The sequence below is a fragment of the Stomoxys calcitrans genome, chromosome 2 (assembly GCF_963082655.1).
Source record: "Stomoxys calcitrans chromosome 2, idStoCalc2.1, whole genome shotgun sequence".
Classification (NCBI taxonomy): Eukaryota; Metazoa; Arthropoda; class Insecta; order Diptera; family Muscidae; genus Stomoxys; species Stomoxys calcitrans.
Genome location: NC_081553.1, coordinates 190,469,613 through 190,489,612, shown reverse-complemented (window position 1 = coordinate 190,489,612; position 20,000 = coordinate 190,469,613). Strand labels below are relative to the sequence as shown.

The following is a 20,000-nucleotide window of genomic DNA, read 5'->3' as shown; positions in this document are numbered from 1 at the left end:
TCGATTTGGTTTAGATCTGCTAATATTTGGATATAGCTGTCATATATACCGATCTCCCCATTCAGGGTCTTGGGGCCATTAAAGACGCATTTATCCGATTTCCCTGAAATTTGGCATAGTGAACTATATTAGGTTCTTCGAATCCGTGCCTTATATGGCCAATATTTGGATTAAGCTGCCATGTATACCGACATCCCGATTTAAAATCTTGGGCCCATAAATGGGGCATTTATTACCCGATTTTGCTGAAATTTGACACAATGTGTTTCATTAGGCTCTTCGTCATTCGTACTAAGTATGGTCAAGATCGGCTTATATTTAGATATAGCTGCCATATACACCGATCTCCCGATTCATATAATTAGCTGAAACATTGCACAAACTATCTTTTTGTACATAGGCATGTTAATCTGAAAGATGGACTATATTTGGATATAGCCCCCATATAGACCGATCTCCTGATTTAAAGTCTTAGGCCCATAAAAGCCACATTTATTAACCGATTGTTAATAATACCTCTTTATTCTATTTTCGCTCACATCGGTCTCATATAGGACAATTTCTCGATTTAAGGTTTTGGACCCATAAAAGCTGCATTTACTATCCGATTACGCTGATATTAAGCACAGTGACCTTTGTTAGGCTTATCAACGTCCTTGCCCGATGTGATTCACATCGGCCAATATTTGGATATAGCTGCCATATATACCGATCTCTTGGGGCCATAAAATGCTCATTTATTATCCGATTTCGCTGAAATTTGGCACAGTGGCCAATGGTAGGCTTCTCGACTTCCATGTCCTATGTGGCTCCGATCGGTTTATATTTGGACACAGCTGCCATATATACCGACCTTCCGACTTTAATCCTGGATCCATAATAGCAGCATTTATCACCCGATTTCGCTGAAATTTGGCACAATGAGCTCTGTTGACCGATTCGGACCATAATTGATTTGAATATTGGAAACCATAGTCATAGTCATTGTGTAAAATTTCCGCCAACTCGAATAAGAATTGCGCCCTCCAGAGGCTTAAGAAGTAAAATAAGGAGATCGGTTTATGTGGGAGCTCTATCAGGCTATAGACATATTCAGACCATGGGAGAAGCCGTTGTACAAAATTTCAGCCAAATCGGATAATAATTGCGACCCCTTGCAGCACAAGAAGTCAGGACCCCAGATCGGTTTATATGGCAGCTATATCAGGTTATGAACCAATATGATCCATATTAAGCACAGTTATTGGAAGTCATAACAAAAAACCTCAGGCAAAATTTCAGCCAAATCGGTTAATAATTGCGCCCTCTTGCGGCTAAAGTCAAGATTCAAGATCTGTTTATATGGCAGCTATATCAGATTATGGAGCGATTTAGACTATATTTGGTATAATTGTTGAGAGTCATAACGAAACACGTTTTGGAAAATTTCAGCCAAATCGAATAAGAATTGTGCCCTCTAGTGGCGAAGTGGAGAAGTCCAGACCCCAGATCGGTTTATATGGCAGCTATATCAGGTTATGAGCCGATATAAACTACATTAAGCACAGTTATTGGAAGGCAGTTTATATGGCAGCTATATTAAACCATGGACCAATATGGCCCATTTACAATCCCAACCGACCTACGCTAAGAAGTATTTCTGCAAAATTTTAAGCGGCTAGCTTTATTCCTTTATTCCTCACTCAGTTTTTGGCGAGTGACCAAAGATGTGTGCGGTCTAGCGATTGACCAATTCTGGTCGCTTCTCCTTGATGGCTGTATTCAATGTGTCCAATTGTTGACAGTAAACATCCGAATTAATCGTTTGGTTCCTTGGAAGCAGCTCAAAATATACCACATCCTTCCAATCCCACCAAACAGACAGCAAAACCTTCTTTTGGTGGATATCAGCCTTTGAAGTGGTTTGAGCTGGTTCACCATGCTTGGACCATGATCATTTTCGACTAACGCTGTTGTAAACAATCCATTTTTCATCTCCAGTTATGATTCGTTTTAAAAACGGATCGAATTCATTGCGTTTAAGGTGCATATCACAAGCGTTGATTCGGTTTGTTAAATGAATTTCTTTCAATACATGTGGTACCCAAATATCAAGCTTTCTCACCAGTCCAAGACATTTTATGTGATAATGAACGGTTGATTTTGGTAAATTTAACTTCTCTCCTATCTCTCGCTCAGTTACATTACGATCCAATTCGGTTAATGCTTTGATTTGGTCATCATCAACTTCAATTGGCCGACTTGAAAAATCCGCAATTACTTTTTGGGCAACCCCATAAAATGAGCGCAGAAGATCGAAGTGCTTGGAACGCTATTACACGTTCGGCTAATGGGACAAATGTTCTGTCATCCAAAGTTCGGCACTGCTTTGTTATTATTTAGAGTTTACAACAAGCCTATTAGTGGCTTAGGTGTATGCCTATAGTGGCATGTGGCGGACTAATATCCGCACACCCTTTCCAACCTAACCTAACTAAACCTATGACGAAAGAAGATTGACATGTATACCCGAGGTGGTGAGTATCCAAAGTTCGGCCCGGCCGAACAAAATGTCTTTTTTTTTTTGTTTGTGAATTGTTAACTCAACTTTTATGCTTGGTTGCTTGGTTTTTTTTTTATTGCTCATAATAACTGTGTGAGTGAGGTCCTGTGAGAGGACACACACGTGTGTGTGACACTGAATATTTGATTCATCATTAACATCACTATTGTGTAAGGAATTATTTACACAAAGATGCCGTGCTAACCAAAGTTAACAGCGCATATTTGCGGCTGTATAATTGTTGCAGCATTAATGTGACATATGTATATGGAAATCAATAATGAAGTAGGCAAATTATGCTTTAACAATAAACTGTTAATGAATACAAACGCATCGTTGTGACATATTTATTGTGGTCAACTATGGCAAGCTGAGTCAAAGTTAATGTAAAAGATTGGGGGTAAATCGGGGGTGAACGACAGTAGGAGGGACAGACTCAGAATTAGTTCCTCTTCTCTGAGTAAGCGGATGTGAACATTCGCATGTTGTGAGGCTTTTTAAAGCATAATGGATGGTTCAACGGAAGGAACTAGAAGACATCTTCCTTCTCCGGTTCCTGTGGTATCTCAGTAGACGAAAACGTCTTTGTGTGTCTAATGGCAGACGCGACTTAAACCTGATCTTACCTGAAAGTGCGTTGAGTCGATTGGCCCGAATTTTATATAGTCTCCATCAAGAATCTCGTGCAGCGAATTCTTAGGACGATTTCATCCTCACGATTTCATTTCAGTGAGGGCTTTGTTAAGAACCAAAGGCCCCAGTGAGTGTCCAGCTTTTGGTACTTGTATCCATTGGTGGCCGCAACGAGGATACCATAGAACCGGGTATTCGGAGCGGCCCCGAGTGGAGCATGACTGAAGCGTGATTGGGGGCGGAGTGGCCGGGCGGTATTAGAAGTGGGAGCCATTCTGCTCAGAATAGAAAAAATTTCACTGCCTCTTCGGCCAAAACAGGGCCGCTCCGCTTTAGCTCCGAGCCCGCTCCGGCCGCGCTCCGAATCCCTGCATAGCACCAATTCCAGCAAGTATACCTTTTAGTCAGACTGAAATTAGCGTTACACTAGTTTGGCTAAAGCACAACAAAGCAGCAGGAGCCGATGCGTTGCCAACTTAACTAAATTTAACCCGAGTTGAATAGAACGCACTTATAGAACTTATCTGCGCAATCTGGCTAGTAGAACGCACAATCGATTATTGGAACATTCGCTAAGGGCACCACACAGGCTGGAACTTGAGCTGCGGTCTGTGTGCTGTTCATGTAAGCACATTTGTAAAATACAACATTTTGGAAAGGGCAAGAAAGGTAGCTCTTACCCTATACATCTGTTAGAGAGCCATTGGCATAAGTTGGGGGTTTAGACCGCGCGTCATGCATTGGGTATATACTGCAGTTGACAGACCTATAATGCTATATGGTGTGGTGGTCTGGTGAAAGGTGCTTCAAATGTCCACCTAGTGTTCAACAGTCAACCGAATTTAAAGCAAGGCTTGTTTGTGCATCACCTCCGCACTGGAGATGACACCATGTGATGCACTGAATTTAATGCAACATCTAGTGCCTTTGGACATTGTGGCTAGACAAATTGCTGCGGCCACTATTATTGATAGAACCGATTGGAACTACGATATCCCTGGTAATAGAAGTTATATAGACTTCTATACGGATGGTTCAAAACTAAACGAGCAGGTGGGTTTTGGGGTGTACTCTAAAAATCGAGAACTGGTCATATCGAAAAGTTTACCCGACCACTGCAGTGTTTATCAAGCGGAGTTCCTTGCAGTTAAGGCATAAATATCTTCTCAGATATCAAATATCTTGAGGCCACCGTAGCGTAGAGGTTAGCATATCCGCCTATGACGCTGAAAGCGTGGGTTCGTATCCTGGCTAAACCATCAGAAAAAAATGTTCAGCGGTGGTTTTCCCCTCCTAAAGCTGGCAACATTTGTGAGGTACTATGCCATGTAAAACTTCTCTCCAAAGAGGTGTCGCACTGCGGCACGCCGTCTCGGCTATAAAAAGGAGGCCCCTTATCAAGGAGGCCCCTTAGAACTTGAATCGGCCTGCACTCATTGATATGTGAGAAGTTTGCCCCTGTTCCTTAGTGGAATGTTCATGGGCAAAATTTGCAATTGCATCTACTCAGACAGCCAGGCAGGTATTAAATCCCAGGAGACTGCAGCAGATCCCTCGACTGCAGCAGATCTCTCAACGAGATTCACTTTTTCTAAGTCCCGAGCCACAGAGATATCCCAAAAAATTGAAAAGCGGACGAGCTTGCAAGACTAGGAACTGCTCTTCACATTCCAAGGAAACAGGAATCTGTGGGTATGCCTATAGCTACATGTAAGCTTAGTTCACAGGACCAGAAAAATCAAAGATGGTTACAAAGTGGTGGCTGTGGGCATTCTAAAACTATGTGGCCTAATCTAGACTTGAAGAGGTCTACCGCTTTGCTGTCACTGGCTAGAACAAACGTCTCAGTCATTGTATCCGTCATGACAGGTCACTATCTATTCGGAAAACAAGCTGACAGACTGAAGGTTGCCAGCAACGACTTTTGCAGAAGCTGTGAGGACATCGTAGAAGTAGTGACTATTGAACATCTTCTGTGTGTGTGTGTGTTCCGCACTAGCAGTCACAAGAAGTTGTACTTTAGATTATTTTTTCTTTGAGAACCCGTCTGATATGGCGGATGTAAACGTTCACAAGTTGTTGGGCTTTTTTAAGCGATCTGGATGGTTCAACGGTAGGAACTAGAAGGCATCTTCCTTCTTCTGTTGCTGTGGTATCACATTGGACGAAAACGTCTAAGTGAGTCTGATGGAAGACTAGCCATCCTCTTTTATCATAACTCCAATACCATATCCATTGCGATATGCAAATCGGGGCTGGTCTGGATCATATTTGATTGAGGTCCCGAGAACTCTTATAGAAGTCACAGTTTCAGCAAATTCGGGCAACAAATCAGCTTTTTATGGGATTACCACCCTAAATTGGAAGGTTGGTCTATATGGCAGCTAAATCTAAATATAGTCTGATCTAGATCATGTTCTGGTCGTATGATGGGAGTATTAATACAAGTCACGGTGTCAAATTCCAGCGAAATCGGGTAAAAAACGCGCCTTTTATGGGCTTAAGACCCTTAATCGGCATGTCCGTCAATACGGCTGCTATATCAAAATACAGTCCGATCTGAACCATATTTAGGTCCAATGTCGGTAGGCTTTAATCAACTTTGAGTTGCAAATTTCAGCGAATTCGGGCAATATTTAATGGGCTTAAGGCCCTTATTTGCAGGATCGGTGTACATGGCAGTTATATCTAAATATAGTCCGATATGAACCATATTTTGGTCGGATATCGGGACACCTAAAAAAATTCAATGTGTTAAATTTCAGCGAAATCATGTAATACTTGCAGCTTTAATGGGCTTAAGACCCTAAATCAACAGATCGGTCCATATGGCAGTTTTCTCTTTTATGTCTTTTTAGTAGCTGTATCTAAAAATAAACCGATCTGAACCATATACGACGAAGATGACAAATTTCAGTGAATTCGGATTATAAATGCGCCTTGTAGGTGGCCAAGACTTTAAATCAAGATATCGGTCTATATGGCAGCTACATCCAAATCTGGACTGATCTGTGGCATAATGCAGAAGTATGTCAAGGAGCTGACCTTTAATCACTGTCCCAAATTTTGGCGACATCGGACAATAAATGCGGCTTTTATAGACCCAAAACCTTAAATCGAGAGATCGGTCTATATGGCAGATATATCCAAATCTGAACCGATCAGGGCCAAATTAATGGAAGATGTCGATGGGCCTAAGACAACTCACTGTTTCAAATTTTAGCAAAATCGGATAATAAATGTGGTTCTTATGGGCCTAAGACTCTAAATCGGAGGATCGGTCTATATGACAGCTATATCCAAATCTGGACCGATCTGAGCCAACTTGACGAAAGATGTCGAAGGGCCTAACACAACTCACTGTCCGAAATTTTAGCAAAATCGGACAATAAATGTGGCTGTGGTCTATATGGGGTCTATATCAAGATATAGTCCAATATAGCCCATCTTCGAACTTAACCTGCTTGTGAACAAAAAAATCTGTGCAAAGTTTCAGCTCAATATCTCTATTTTTAAAGACTGTAGCGTGATTTCAAGAGACAGTTGGATAGACGGACGGACATATCTAGATCGTCTTAGATTTTTACGCTGATCAAGAATATATAAACTTTATAGGGTCGGAAATGGATATTTCGATGTGTTGCCAACGGAATGACAAAATGAATATGCCCCCATCCTTCGGTGGTGGGTATAAAAATAATCTACAGAACTTCTGAATAGCTTTCCACTGTAGGGTCGTTTTAGATTGGGCCCTGCCAATTAATTAATGCCTAGAAATTTGTTAAAATTTCTGGGGCCACCGTAGCGCAGAGGTTAGCATGGCCGCATATGACGTTGAACGCCTGTATTCGAATCCTGGCGTGACCATCAGAAAAAAAATCTTCAGCGGTTGTTTTCCCCTCTTAATGCTGGCAACATTTGTGAGGTACTATGCCATGTAAAACTTGTCTCTTAAGAGGTGTCGCACAGTGGCATGCCGTTCGGACTTGAATCGAACTGCAATCATTGATATATGAGAAGTTTGCCCCTGTTCCTTAGTGGAATGTTCCAGGGAAAATTTTGTATTTGTAAGTATAGCCACCAAACACAAGGTTCGCTATTCCTCAAGTCGTTGATACTGTTTTCATTTGCTCGTTCCCCCTGGAAGTGTAATTTTGAAACATTTTTAATTAATTATAGACACACATGGATATGATGAAAAAGTCACATACCCTCTTCGTCAGCTTTGATGTAAAGCCATTGTAGTACAAATTAAAAGGTAAACTTTGGAGGTTAAACATGACCTACCAACATATTAGCCTCAAAGCAGGGCGTATCTATCTATAACCGCCATCTCTGTGGGCTTTTGAATAATGCTGTGTTGCTATTTTTGGATATCTGATCTGACATGGATGCGACGATGTTTGTTGTCGTTCTCTAGCTACTCCTACAGGAAGATGATGATGATGATGATGATGATGCGCTAGCTGCTGGACCAAGTGAGGGATAGGGCAAGAGGCCACCAGTCAAGGAATGGTATGACATATGTTGTGTGTCAACAATTTGTTAACACAATTTAAACGATGTTGTGATAATCACGATGTGGATAACAGAAATGTGTGTGTGTGTGTGTGTGTGTGTGTGTGTGTGAACCACAGAAGCAGTGAGTATTGGGTGTATGCAAGAAACGAAACATCTCTATGAGTAATTGCTTACCAAACACATGTTTGTGAAATCACAACACACACATATAAACCTACTACCAGTCATATACGTATGACAGAGATTAAAGTGTGTGTGTTTGTGTTTTCTTCGCTAAATATCTCCCATTAGATAGGAAAGGTCCTATCTCTCATGTATTGACTTAAATGTCTATATCTTATAAAAGGAAGGGTTAACTACTTCTTGCAGCAAGGTAAGCTACCACTTGCAGCTAGGTAAACTTTACCTTGCAGTAAAGATAATTATTCCTTTTCTAACAACTTGTAATTTTGACCTAAAGCTCTTAAAGTAACCGATGATTTTTTATTAGGAAAGTTTTTCGGGGTTAGCAGAGGTTAGCATGTCGGCCTACGATGCTGAAGCTCGGGTTCAAATCCTGGCGAGAACATCATGCAAAAATTTCAGCAGTGATTTACCCCCTCCTAATGCTGGCGACATTTGTTAAGTACTTACTTACTTTAATTGGCTATGACAGAATATTTGTTCCAAGCGCCTCGATCTTTTGCGCTCATTCTAAAATCTCTGACACCAAGTTTCGAGGTGTCTCCCACAACTTGATCTTTCCATCGGGCTTTTGGTCTTCCCGGTTTGCGTGTACCACTGTGTTTGCCTTCAAGAGACTTCTTTGCTGGAGCTTCTTCATTCATTCTGACAACATGACCTAGCCAACGCAGCCGTTGTATTTTGATGCGTGTTACTATGCTATCGTCGTCATACAGCTCATACAGCTCGTGGTTCATACGTCGCCTATATTCTCCATTAACACAAACTGGTCCATATATTTTACGAAGATTCTTTCTCTCAAATACTCCAAGAACTGCCTCATCTGCTTTCACAAGTACCCATGTCTCAGAACCATATGACAGCAAGGATAGCAACAGTGTCTTGTATAGTGTAATCTTCGTCTGTCGAGAGGTGGCCTTGTTTCTAAACTGCCAACTTAATTCAAAGTAGCATTTGTTTGCCAGTATTATTCTTCGCTTAATCTCAAAACTGGTGTCATTCGTTTCGGTTACGGCGGTGCCGAGGTAGATAAAGTTACTGACTGTCTCAAAGTTGTGGTTCCCAACTTTCTCCATTTTCCCTTATCTGCTCGGTTGTGCAAGGCTTCTGGAGAGTTGAAACCATCCATTTCGTCTTATCTCCATTTACTGCCCGACCCATTTTCACTGACTCTCTTTCGATTCTTTCAAAGGCTGCAATTACTACTTCCGGTGGCCGACCTATGATATCGATGTCGTCGACATGGGCGAGTAGCATGTGTTCTCTTCTGATTAGTGTGCCATATCTATTCACATCTGCATCTCGTATAATCTTCTCCAGCAGGATGTTAAAGAGATCACACGATAGGCGGTCTCCTTGTCTGAAACCTCGTTTGGTATTAAATGATTCGGAGAGATTCTTTCCTATTCTTACTGAGGAACGCGTATCAGCAAGTGTCATCCTGTAGAGTCTTATGAATTTTGCAGGGATACCAAACTCAGACATGGCTTGAAATACCTTTGAACGTAAAGGAGTATCGAAGGGGGCTTTGCAGTCAACAAAGAGGTGTTAGGTGTTGATTTGTCCTTTTCGGGTCTTTTCCAGGAATCGGCGCAGTGTGAATATCTGGTCTAGGGTGGATTTAGCAGGTCTAAAACCGCATTGATAGGACCCAATTATCTCATTGACTTTAGGTTTTAATCTTTCACACAGTACGCTCGAGAGTATCTTGTATGCGATGGGGAGGAGACTTATTCCTCTGTAGTTGTAGCACATTTCGTCTTGTCTCCTTTCTTGTGTACGGGACATAGTATGCTGAGGTTCCAATCATCGGGTATGCGTTCTTCTAGCCAGATTGCGCAGATAAGCTGATGCATACGCTTTATCAGCGCTTCGCCTCCGGTTTTAAATAGTTCATCAGGTAACCCGTCGGCTCCTGCTGCCTTGTTGTTCCTTAGTCGGGTCACTGCTACTTGGACCTCATTCTGATTAGGAGGGAAACATTCTATACCATCATCATTGATTGGTTCTGCGGTATCCTCTTCGCCGCGAACGTTGGACACTAGCAGTTGGCTAAAATGTTCTTTCGATATCCTCAGCATGTTATCTGTGTCAGTTACCAGACACTCTTGGTAGTACCATGGGTTTCTTGGAGGAGGCTTCCGGTACCCAAGTACGGATTTTCCGGCATTTTCCATGGGGTGGGCAATAGTTTGCCACTGCCATATTTTATCATCGGAAAAGGAGTGCTCTCATCAAGCAGTTGGGTCAGTCGAGTGGAGTATGCCGCTGCCATTTGTTGTGCTTGCAGCTTTTCAATGTCCAGCTTGTCCGTGCAGTGTCAAATCGTACTTTCCTCGCCATGTTCAAACGGGTGCGAACATTTGCTGCAACAAGATAATGATCCGAATCTATATTCGCTCCACGGATCGAGTGTACATCTAACACGCTGGATGAATGCCTTCCATCTATCACAACGTGATCAATTTGATTCCTTGTGGTTTGATCGGTTGATAGCCATGTGGCTATTTGAATATTTTTATGTTGAAATCTGGTGCTACTACCTACCATGTTTTTTGCAGCGGCGAAATCTATCAGCCTCAACCCATTACCGGGCGTTATCTTGTGGAGGCTAAACTTTGCGACTATTGAACCAAATATGTCTTCCTTCCCTATCTTCGCATTAAAATCTCCCAGAACGATTTTAATATCATGGGCGGGCAGCGGTCATATTCTCTCAAAACGAACAAAAATTGCAGCTTCCAGGGGATCCAGATCTGAAAGCGAGAGATCGGTTTATATGGGTGCCATATCAGGTTATAGACCGATTTCAACTGTACTTGGCACGCTTATTGGAAGCTATAACAGGAATACACGACTTACAAAACTTAAGCCAAATCGGACAAAACTTGAGGCTTCCAGGGCATCAAGATGTATAATCGATAGTTCGGTTTATATGGGAGCTATATCAGGTTATGAACCAATTTGGACCATACTTAGCAAAGCTGTTAGAAGTCATAGCAGAACACTGCATGAAAAATATCAGTCCAATCGGATTATCGCATTACAATTGCGGCTTGAAGGGGCTTAAGAAGTAGAAACAGGAGATCGGTTTAAATATGAGTCAAAACCAAATCTGAATCGATATGGCTTGTTGGGCCTAAAGAAGTGAAATCGGGAGATCGGTTTATATGAGAACCAAATCTCAACCGATATGGCCGTATTTGCAATCCCCAGCGACCTACATCAATAAGTATGTGGGCAAAATGTCAAGCTGAAAGCTTTATGCGTTCGACCGCTATCGTGATTTCGACAGACGGACGGACGGATATGGCCAGATCGACTCAGAATGTCGAAACGATCCAGAATAAATAAACTTTTTGGGTTCGCATATCAATATTTCGAGATGTCACAAACGGAATGACTTGGTTAGTAGTCCCCCGTCCTAAACAGAAACCAATAAGGAAAGGCAAAAGTGGGGCGGTTCCGACTTTATAATACCCTACACCACCAAATGCATGTAGTACTTTTCATATGTAGAAATTATCTTGAAGTCTAGACAGACTTTAATTTGGATACAAATTGAAATAGCAATTTAGAACCTTGTGAGATTTTCCTACCATAGGACAACAGATTTGGATTTCCACATCTTTGAAAGGCCGTATCGGGTAAAAGATTATATGGGAGTTATATCAAAACCTGTGGCAATTTTAATGACACATACTGGGGCGTCAAATAGAGATGGACGTCCCAGTAAGTGTCATTAAGATGTGACCAAAATTGTGGTTTTTACTGCCACAAAAGTCCGTATCCGATGAAATATACACACTGGGGCTATATCTAAATTAGGACTGATTTTAATGAAATTTTGAGCACGTATTTGAACGTGAATTTAAACTTCTCATGTAAAATCGGGCGAAAATTGTGGATACAGCTTTAATAGTTCAAATCGGATGAAATATATATAAGGGGAGCTATATCTAAATCTGAACCGATTTTTATGAAATTTTGCACACATATGAAGACTTTCAATAAAGCACCTCATGCCAAATTTTGTAAAGATCGGACCAAAATTGTGACTTCTACAGCCTTAAAAAGCCAAATCGAATGAAAGATATATATGGGAGCTATATCTAAATCTGCACAGATTTTTGCACACATATGAAGACGTCCAATAAAGCACCTCATGCTAAATTTTGTAAAGATCGGACCAAAATTGTGGCTTCTACAGCCTTAAAAAGCCAAATCGGATGAAAGATATATATGGGAGCTATATCTAAATCTGCACCGATTTTTGCACACATATGAAGACGTCCAATAAATCACCTCATGCTAAATTTTGTAAAGATCGGACCAAAATTGTGGCTTCTACAGCCTTAAAAAGCCAAATCGGATGAAAGATATATATGGGAGCTATATCTATATTTGCACCGATTTTTATGAAATTTTGCACATACATTGAGACTCACACAAAAACGACTCCACATCAAATTTGGTAAAGATCGGACCAAAATTGTGGCTTCTACAGCTTTAATAGTTCAAATCGGATGATAGATATATATGGGAGCTATATCTAAATCTGAACCGATTTTTATGAAATTTTCCAGATATATTAAGATCAGTAACAAAACAGTCCGTGCCAATTTTTGTGCAGATCGGTTGAAAAATGTAGCTACTACGGCCATTTAAGTGCAAATCGGGCGATACATATAGACGGGAGCTATATCTAAATCTGAACCGATTTTTATGAAATTTTGCACACATGTAGAGACGTCAAATAAAACACCCCATGTCAAATTTTGTAAAGATCGGACTAAAACTACAGCCTTAAAAAGCCATATCGGTTGAAAGATATATATGGGAGCTATATCTAAATCTGAACCGATTTTTTTTTAAATCAATAGTGTTTGTCCTTAGGCCAAAAAAGTGACATGTGCAAAATTTCGTGACAAACGGACCACAAGTACGACCTGCACTTTGATTGCAAAAATATATGGGCTCACAGACGGACAGACGGACATGGCTAAATCGAATCAGAAAGTGATTCTGAGTCGATCTGTATACTTATCAATGGGTCTAGCTCTTCTCCTTCTTTGCGTTGCACACAAATGCACAAATCCATAATAATACCCTGTACCACAGTGGTGGTGCAGGGTATAAATATGCGATCCGACACTGAACGTATCCTATAATATATATTGCGCCTATAGAGGGCGCTGTTTTCATCCAATTGGGCTGAAATTTTGTACAACGATTTCTCCCATGACTTCTTCATAAAATTTGTTTTTATTCGTTCTCTGCCTTGTTATTGCTTCCATATAAAATTATTTTTATACCCACCACCATAGCATGGGGTTATACTAATCTAGTCATTCCGTTTGTAATACCTCGAAATATTGATCTAGTACCCCATAAAGTATCGACATCCTGAATTGATCTTGCCGTGTCCGTCCGAAATCACAATAGCGGTCGAAGGCTTAAAGCTAGCCGCTTGAAATTTTGCACAGATACCTAATATTGATGTAGGTCGGTAGGGTTTGCAAATGGGCCATATCGGTTCAGATTTGGTTATAGCTACCATATAAGCGGATCTCCCGATTGGACTTCTTGAGCCCCTGGAAGACGCAATTTTTTTCCGATTTTACTGAAATTTTGAATGTGGTTTTCTGTTATGACTTCTAACAACTATAACCTGGTATAGCTCCTATGTAAATCAGTCTCTGGATGATTTTTGTTCGGTTGGCAGAAGTCTGGTATGTAAAATAAAAATATGCCCTTCTACTAAATTTGGTGGTTTTCCAAGATTCCACCCGGCCGAACTTAGCACGCTTTCACTTAAAACTTTGGCCAGAACAAACTCAATGCCCTCTTTACTTGTTTTTGCCATAAACCTAACAACGAAGGTGACTTTGAAAAAAATTTCAATTTTTTTTCTTGCTTTATGTTATTTTTAATTTCCCACTAGAAATTTTTAATATCAACAAAAGGAAATTTATAACAATAAAGTTTTCTCTATCTTTTTATGTTTTTATTTCTTTAATTTTTCCTACAACGGATGTCTTCATTGTGTCTGCAAAAGATAAAGTTCAAGGTGAAAAAAGCACTATGGCTACCAACTTCCCCAGATGAAGGAGCAAGACATCAGCATAGCTGACACTGCCATCATTATCATCGTCATCACCATCCTCCGCTCCATCCGCTTCGCGTCATTACCAGTTGTAGTGTTGGCCGCACTGTCGCCATTCACAGGAACAAATAAATTATTTAAATTTGCATTGACAAGGTCACTTCAACTACATTAGCGAGCTGTTGACATCGCTAGTTGCCTTCTCAAAGTCAAATACAGAGCGCCAAAGAAAAGCGTTTCAGCGCACAAAAAAGGAGGGTCCACAAGGGGATTATAGTGCACTTGATGGTAAGCTTGAAATGCTTGAAAATAAAATGTATTTTATTGTAAATTTTTTACCAGTTAAAGAGTAGCTTTATATTTGGATAATAAACTTTAGAGAGGTAGCAAATTACCAAAAAAAAAAAACGAAACGAAGAATTCATCTGTCAAATGGGGTCATTTGATAGAATTCTGGTTTTTAAAAGCTTATAATTTAGTTGGGAGTACTTTAAATCAAGAGAGGCCACATGTACTGCTGAAATTTATTTGCTAGGGGCAGCCTATAAATGGCCTACGTAGCTAAATTTGAGTGATTGGTTTGAGGATGGTTCTAAAATGACCCAGTCCAACAAAAACAAGTGAAATCCAGTAAGGAAAGTCGGGCGGAGCCGACTGTGTAGTACCCTACACCTATCCAATAAGTACAAAGTGGGAGCTATATCTAATTCCGAACCAATTTTATGGACCTCTGAATATGTTTTCGGATGGGCTATTAAACAATCTGTATCCAACTTCGAGCAAATATGTTCAAACTGTAAAAACTACGGTTGACAAATGACAACATTATTGCCAACTACCCAAAATCTGACGAACATATATATGGGAGCTATATCTACTTCTGAACCGATTTCAATGAAATTCAACAGCATTGTCGAGACTCGTTAATTGAGGGTAATAAGAAAATCCTTCCTACCAAATTTCAATAGAATCGGTCTACAAATGTCCATTTTATTGCTGTATTACTGCAAATCGGACGAACATATATATGAGAGCTATATCTAAATCTGAACCGATTTCGGGCAAACTTTATAGACATTGTGCAAGTCGTCGAGGAAATCGTTGTACGAAGTTTTGGGAAGATTGGTCAATAAATGTGCTTGCAGTGGCTCTAGGAGTGAAAATCGGGTGATATATATATATGAGAGCTATATCTAAATTTGAACCGATTTCAATGAAATTCGACAGCATTGTCGAGAGTCATAAGAAAATCCTTCCTGCCAAATTTCGAGAGAATCGGTTAACAAAAGACCATTTTATTGCATTATTACTGCAAATCGGACGAACATATATATGAGAGCTATATCTAAATCTGAACCGATTTTTTCCAATTTCAACAGGCTTCGTCTCTAGGCCGAAAAACATGCCCGCACCAAATTTTAAGACGATCGGATGAAAACTGCGTCTTGCTCTTTGTACACAAATTAATATGGACAGACAGGCAGACAGACGGACATAGCTGAATCGAATCAGAAAGTGATTCTGAGTCGATCGGTATACTTATCAAGGGGTCTATCTTTCTTCCTTCTGGGTGTTACAAACAAATGCACTAAGTTATAAACAAGTAAAAGTGTGCTCAACCGGGCCGAATCTGCAAAATTTCAAGCGGATAGCTTAACTCCTTCGAAAGTTAGCGTGCTTTCGACAGACAGACGGACGGACGGACGGACGGACAGACAGAAATATGGCCCGGTTTGAACCAAATTTGGCAGGGTCGTTTTGATAGCTATATCCACACATACACCGATCCCTACCATAAAAGACACGCATGTCTGAAAGCCTAACATTTGTCACTGTGTCAAATTTCAGCAAAATCGGATTATAAATGCGCCTTTTATGGGCCCAAGACCTTAAATCGAGAAATCGGTCTATATGGCAGCTATATTCAAATCGAACCGATCTAAGCCAAATTGAAGAAGGATGTCGAAGGGCTTAACATAACTCACTGTTCCAAATTTTGGCTAAATCGGACAATAAATGCGCCTTTAACGGGCCCAAAACCTTAAATCGAGAGATCGGTCTATATGGCAGCTATATCCAAATCTGGACCGATCTGGGACAAATTGAAGAAGGATGTCGACTGGACTAACGCAACTCACTGTACCAACATTCAGCAAATTCCAATAATAAATTTGGCTTTTATGGGCCTAAGACCCTAAATCGGTGGATCGGTCTATATGCCAGCTATATCCAAATCTGGACCGATCTGGGATAAATTGAAGAAGGACGTCGAAGGGCCTAACACAACTCACTGTCACAAATTTTAGCAAAATCGGATAATTAATGTGGCTTTTATGGGCCTAAGACCCTAAATCGGCGGATCGGTCTATATGGCAGCTATAGCTAAATCTGGACCGATCTGGACCAAATTGAAAATGGATGTCGAAGGGCCTAACACAACCCACTGTCCCAAATTTTTGGTAAAATCGGATAATAAATGACCTTTTATGGGCCCAAGGCCCTAAATCAGCGTATCGGTCTATATGGCAGCTATATCCAAATCTTTACCGATCTGGGCCAAATTGAAGAAGGATGTCGAAGGGCCTAGGGCAAAGACGTTTAATCGAGAGATCGGTCTATATGGCAGCTATAACCAAATCTGAGAGGATCTTGCGCAATTTGAAGAGGGATGTGAAAGAGCCTAACACAACTCACTGCCGCAAATTTCAGCAAAATCAGATAATAAATGTGGCTTTTATGGGCCTAAGACCCTAAATCGGCCGATCGGTCTATATGGGGGCTATATCAAGATATAGTCCGATATAGCCCATTTTCGAACATAGCCTGCTTAGGGACAAAAAAAGAATCTGTGTAAAGTTTCAGCTCTTTATCTCAATTTTCAAAGACTGTAGCGTGATTTTAACAGACAGATGGATAGATTGACGGACAGACGGACGGACATGGCTATATCGTCTTAGATTTTTACGCTGATCAAGAATAAATACTTTATAGGGTCGGAAATGGTTATTTCGATGTGTTGCAAACGGATTGACAAAATGAATATACCCCCATCCTTCGATGGTTGGTATAAAAAAATAGTTTTCTGTTTTGGGACACTTTAGTGAATATACCCCCATCCTTCGGTGATGGTTATAAAAGGACAAAAATTTGTACGGATCTGTATCGTGGCAAGACGAAGTTAATATGGCTTTCGTCCTCGTAATGCCATTCATAGCCTGCGGGCGCATTTTTGCAGAAAAGGTGCAACAAGTCAGTCATCACATGTCCTGTGCGGACTATCGCACAGGACATGTGACGATCACGACAAGACGTTAAAATATTTCCTATGTTATTGCCCAGCTTTCGTGGCTAACATAAACTGTTTTATCCCTACTTAAGGCGATAGACTGGACAACGATAAGGGAGAGGAAATTGATTTGTTTGGAGTTACTTTTCATTTCCTACATCGCACAACTTGCCGATTTCTGTCTTAGGTGCATGACCACGGTGACTTGGGTGGTTTAAAATCCACACCCCATTGTCCATCAACATACGATGCCCATGCCTTGGCTATAGTCAATATTTTATACCATTAGCTGTGAATTCGTGTACGCCTCAGTTTTATCTGTCACTATACCAAGGACGACAATTAAAAATGTTAAACCAGTTAACTATAAACAAAGGCAAACGCGTAAACACAGAAATCTTGCAACGACAACACAACAGCTCATGCAAAATAATAACTGCAATGCTTTAATGAGTGTTTCCTAAATCCTTATTAATTCAGCCACAGACACACATCCACACATTCACACATTCACACATCCACACCTACACCCACACATCCCATTTCACAAGCCCTCTCAGCCAGGCCCAATTCCATTAAAGTGGATGGATGGAAATGTCATGGGCTGTGCAGAGCAAAAAACACACAAAATCCATCCATTTACTTATGAAAGTTAATGTGGATTGTAAAGATAATCAAATGGCTTACATTTGCTTTAAAGGACCAAAAAAAAAGAGATTTCTTTACAGTCGCCCTAAAGAGTTGAGCGAAATTTGGTATTTAAGAGAGAGTAAGGGATATGAATGCAATAAAAGAGAATTTTCTTTTCAAAATAATTCCCTTGGCATGCGCTTTGCATTGTGGATGTTGTGCCATATGAAACTTAACGAATTGTGGATTCACAGTTCGCCCATGGATTGTCCATAGACTGTTTGGCTTTTTCAATTAATCGCATTAGCCCATTGATGGTGAGAGTGGAAAGATTTACTAAAATGCCTTTAAATGTGGCCGCAGGCTATGGGGGTTTGGGCTCGCCCTCATGTGTGTGTCCTTCACTGCTGTTGATTTCTATGAATGCAGGTTTTGTTTACTGATGGCGTTTGCAAATGAATTTGATTTGGAAAAGCTAAACTGTTGGGCATGCCAAGGGCTGGCTGGTGTTTTAATTAACTTAAATTGTATGCCTTAAGTGTGTTTCAAAAAGATGTTTTTGTTATTTATGTTGGAATTCTTGACCATTAAAGCGAAGGACGTAGCCGGAGACTAGACTAGAAGACAAATATTTCTGATGGTCGTTATTAAGTAAAGTCTATATTGATATTAGGTTGGATAGAAAAGTATTTTGGCGGATTTGTTATGGAAGTGAGTAGTAGGACATGTGAGGTTTAAGTGGCAGTCTGCTATTAGACTCAAAAAGTGAAAATTTTGCCCATGAAAGTTCCACAAAGCGACAGGAGCAAACTTCTCACATATCAATGAATGCAGTCCGATTCAAATCTATGATAAAGGGCCTCCTTTTTATAGCCGAGTCCCAACGGCGTGCCGCAATGCGACACTTCTTTGGAGAGAAGTTTTACATGGCGTAGTAGCTCACAAATGTTGCCAGCATTCGAAGGGGAAACCAAACGCTGAATATTTTTATACCCTCCATCATTCGATGGGGGTATACAAAATTTCGTCATTCTGTTCGTTACACCTCAAAATATACGTCTGAGACCCCATAAAGTATATATATTCTTGATCGTCATGTCATTTTAAGTCGATCTAGCCATGTCCGTCCGTCCGTCTGTCTGTCGAAAGCACGCTAACTTCCGAAGGAGTAAAGCTAGCCGCTTGAAATTTTGCACAAATACTTCTTATTAATGTAGGTCGGTTGGTTTTGTAAATGGGCCACATCGGTCCATGTTTTGATATAGCTGCCATATAAACCGATCTTGGGTCTTGACTTCTTCAGCCTCTAGAGAGCGCAATTCTTATCCGATTGGAATGAAATTTTGCACGACGTGTTTTGTTATTATATCCAACAACTGTGCCAAGTATGGTTCAAATCGGTCCATAACCTGATATAGCTGCCATATAAACCGATCTTGGGTCTTGACTTCTTGAGCCTTTAGAGTGCGCAATTCTTATCCGATTGAAATGAAATTTTGCACGACTTGTTTTGTTATGATATCCAACAACTGTGCCAAGTATGGTTTAAATCGGTCCATAACCTGATATAGCTGCCATATAAACCGATCTTGGGTCTTGACTTCTTCAGCCTCTAGAGTGCGCAATTATTATCCGATTTGCCTGAAATTTTGTACAACGGAACCTCTTATGACCATCAAATACGTGTTTATTATGGTCTGAATCAGTCTATAGCCCGATACAGCTCCCATATAAATCTATCTCTCTATTTTACTTCTTGAGCCCCCAAAGGGCGCAATTCTTATTCGAATTGGCTGACATTTTACACAGGTCTCCAACATATAATTTAATTGTGGTCCAAACCGGACCATATCTTGATATCGCTCTAATAGCAGAGCAAATCTTTACTTATATCCTTTTTTGCCTAAGAAGAGATGCCGAGAAAAGAACTCGACAAATGCGATCCATGGTGGAGGGTATATAAGATTCGGCCCGACCAAACTTAGCACGCTTTTACTTGTTTTTGATAGTTTCGCCAGGATTCGAACCCAGGCGTTCAGCGTCATAGGCGGACATACTAAACTACGGTCGCCTCCACTATTGGACTCACTTCGACTTTT

The 20,000-nt window shown here is 40.6% G+C and overlaps 1 protein-coding gene across 2 annotated transcripts in view; it reads left to right on the top strand.

Moving 5' to 3' along the window:
• LOC106091536 (E3 ubiquitin-protein ligase RNF113A) overlaps positions 1–20,000 on the top strand; it is a 274,959-nt gene that overhangs the window by 139,809 nt on the left and 115,150 nt on the right. For both annotated transcript variants that reach the window (XM_059362813.1, XM_059362812.1), the window contains exon 5: positions 13,938–14,273. The gene's annotated coding sequence lies outside the window, so the exon portion shown is untranslated. The remainder of the gene's footprint in view (positions 1–13,937; positions 14,274–20,000) is intronic.